The sequence below is a fragment of the Myxine glutinosa genome, chromosome 4 (assembly GCF_964187855.1).
Source record: "Myxine glutinosa chromosome 4, kmMyxGlut1.1, whole genome shotgun sequence".
Lineage (NCBI taxonomy): Eukaryota > Metazoa > Chordata > Myxini > Myxiniformes > Myxinidae > Myxine > Myxine glutinosa.
The window spans coordinates 152,413,047-152,416,729 of NC_136264.1; positions in this window are offsets into that span (position 1 = coordinate 152,413,047).

The window sequence follows — 3,683 nt, forward strand, 5'->3', positions numbered from 1 at the left end:
GACGGGGGACAATAAAAGGCAGTGTCCGTCCGTCCGTATGTCTCCTCCATAACTCCAAAACCATGAAACCTAGCGGCCCCAAACTTTGCATGCATACACCTGGACCTCCAACAGATTGCAAGGATGAAAAACTGGGTGTTTGGGTGAATTATAACATCCTTTTTGAAGATGACTAACGAAGTGCTCATAAGAAAAAAACCCGATGTGGTGGTGTACCAATATGGTGGCCCGCCATCTTGGTCAGCCCACTGCACCTCGCTGGGTTCTTCAGCCGCCATTTTGTTTCAGACCTACTCAAACGTGCCTTGCCTTGGAAACATGATCTATTATTATCATTACATAATTGAAGCATATCATAAAAATCTGGATTTTAATATGAGGATTGGATGCTGTAGACTAAATAATGTCCAAATCTGGAGTGAAATCTGACAAAATTTACCATGTCTAGCGATTAGTGAACGCTGCTTTTGCAAGCCATGGTGTTACAGTCGACAGAGCCCACATTTTGTGCGATATACTTCCATTGTATTAATAGTGCTGTCCATCCTGAAAACAAATTGACGCTGCTAAGCTTAACCCGACTGTGCACGTACGGGTCTGGGAGGCCCGGGCAGCTTTTCGTTTTTGAATAATTTTATTATAAAAACGTCGATTTGCATGACCTTGCCTGTATGCTCCTAAAAAGTTGTGACACATATTCCTATGTTTATTATAAAACGAAAATTCGTTGAGTTTCGATTTTAAAAGGTGAATCTATGACACTACCCCATATTACGAGGTGTCTCTTCATGTGGTTCACTCTACGAGGTGTCTCTTCATGTAGTTTACTTTCCGAGATGTCTCTTCTTGTGGTTTACTTTACAAGGTGTCTCTTCATGTGGTTTACTTTACGAGGTGTCTCCAAGTGGTTTACTTTACGAGGTGTCTCTTCATGTGGTTTACTTTACGAGGTGTCTCCATGTGGTTTACTTTACGAGGTGTCTCTTCATGTGGTTTACTTTACGAGGTGTCTCTTAATCTGGTTTACTTTACGAGATGACTTTTCATGTGGTTTACTTTATGAGATGTCTCTTCATGTGGTTTACTTTACGAGGTGTCTCCATGTGGTTTACTTTATGAGGTGTCTCTTCATGTGGTTTACTTTACGAGGTGTCTCTTCATGTGGTTTACTTTACGAGGTGTCTTCATGTGGTTTACTTTACGAGATGACTCTTCATGTGGTTTACTTTACGAGATGACTCTTCATGTGGTTTACTTTACGAGATGACTCTTCATGTGGTTTACTTTACGAGGTGTCTCCAAGTGGTTTACTTTACGAGGTGTCTCTTCATGTGGTTTACTTTACGAGGTGTCTCCATGTGGTTTACTTTACGAGGTGTCTCTTCATGTGGTTTACTTTACGAGATGACTCTTCATGTGGTTTACTTTACGAGATGACTCTTCATGTGGTTTACTTTACGAGGTGTCTCCAAGTGGTTTACTTTACGAGGTGTCTCTTCATGTGGTTTACTTTACGAGGTGTCTCCATGTGGTTTACTTTACGAGGTGTCTCTTCATGTGGTTTACTTTACGAGGTGTCTCTTAATCTGGTTTACTTTACGAGATGACTTTTCATGTGGTTTACTTTATGAGATGTCTCTTCATGTGGTTTACTTTACGAGGTGTCTCCATGTGGTTTACTTTATGAGGTGTCTCTTCATGTGGTTTACTTTACGAGGTGTCTCTTCATGTGGTTTACTTTACGAGGTGTCTTCATGTGGTTTACTTTACGAGATGACTCTTCATGTGGTTTACTTTACGAGATGACTCTTCATGTGGTTTACTTTACGAGATGACTCTTCATGTGGTTTACTTTACGAGATGACTCTTCATGTGGTTTACTTTATGAGGTGTCTCTTAATCTGGTTTACTTTACGAGGTGTCTCTATGTGGTTTACTTCACGAGGTGTCTCTTAATCTGGTTTACTTTACGAGATGACTCTTCATGTGGTTTACTTTATGGGATGTCTCTTCATGTGGTTTACTTTACGAGGTGTCTCCATGTGGTTTACTTTACGAGGTATCTCCATGTGGTTTACTTTATGAGATGTCTCTTCATGTGGTTTACTTTACGAGGTGTCTCTTCATGTGGTTTACTTTACGAGGTGTCTCTTCATGTGGGGTACTTTACGAGATGTCTCTTCATGTGGTTTACTTTACGATATGACTCTTCATGTGGTTTACTTTACGAGATGTCTCTTCATGTGGTTTACTTTACGAGATGTCTCTTCATGTGGTTTATTTTACGAGATGACTCTTCATGTGGTTTACTTCACGAGATGACTTCATGTGGTTTACTTCACGAGATGACCCTTCATGTGGTTTACTTTACGAGATGACTCTTCATGTGGTTTACTTTACGAGGTGTCTCCATGTGGTTTACTTTACGAGGTGTCTCCATGTGGTTTACTTTACGAGGTGTCTCCATGTGGTTTACTTTACGAGATGACTCTTCATGTGGTTTACTTTACGAGATGACTCTTCATGTGGTTTACTTTACGAGATGACTCTTCATGTGGTTTACTTTACGAGATGACTTCATGTGGTTTACTTTACGAGGTGACTCTTCATGTGGTTTACTTTACGAGGTGTGTCCATGTGGTTTACTTTACGAGGTGTCTCATCATGTGGTTTACTTTACGAGGTTTCTCCATGTGGTTTACTTTGCGAGATGACTCTTCATTTGGTTTACTTTACGAGATGACTCTTCATGTGGTTTACTTTACGAGATGACTCTTCATGTGGTTTACTTTACGAGATGACTTCATGTGGTTTACTTTACGAGGTGAGTCTTCATGTGGTTTACTTTACGAGGTGTCTCCATGTGGTTTACTTTACGAGGTGTCTCATCATGTGGTTTACTTTACGAGATGACTCTTCATGTGGTTTACTTTACGAGATGACTCTTCATTTGGTTTACTTTACGAGATGACTCTTCATGTGGTTTACTTTACGAGATGACTCTTCATGTGGTTTACTTTACGAGATGACTCTTCATGTGGTTTACTTTACGAGGTGTCTTCATGTGGTTTACCTTACGAGGCCATTCTTTCGGGTTGTTGCTCCACAAATCAGCTGTGAGCTGTTCGGGACAAGAATCAATCCCAAACACACTATTTTTGATGAAACTTTACCACAACCTTCATCACCTGTGATGCAACAAAGATTGTTTATGGTACCAAGAAAATCAAAGTCGGAGGGGGTATACGGGGGTGGGGAGTGGGGTCAAAGTGGGTCCAGGTTTGACCACCCAAAATAGATATTTGCTTTCTTCTTTGAAACTACACACACTATTTCGATGAAGCTTTACCACAACCTTCATCACCTGTGATGTAACAAAGATTGTTCACATCATTAAAAAAAAATCTGCCCCTTTGGGGATCCACGGGGATGCTCCTAAAAAGCACGGGCGTCAGAAATCCTCGCTAAGAAGAGTGTGGACACAGCCCCCCAAAATTGGTATTTTCTCTCTTCTCAGAAACTACACATGCAATTCTGATGAAACTTGACCACAACCTTAATCTCCCATGTTGTCCAAAAGTTTGTTCCTGGCATTTAAAAAAATCGGGGTCCAAAGTGGTCTATGGGGGTGGGAGGGGGGGAGGAGGGGAGGTTTTCCCCCCAAAATAGGTATTTGTTTTTTT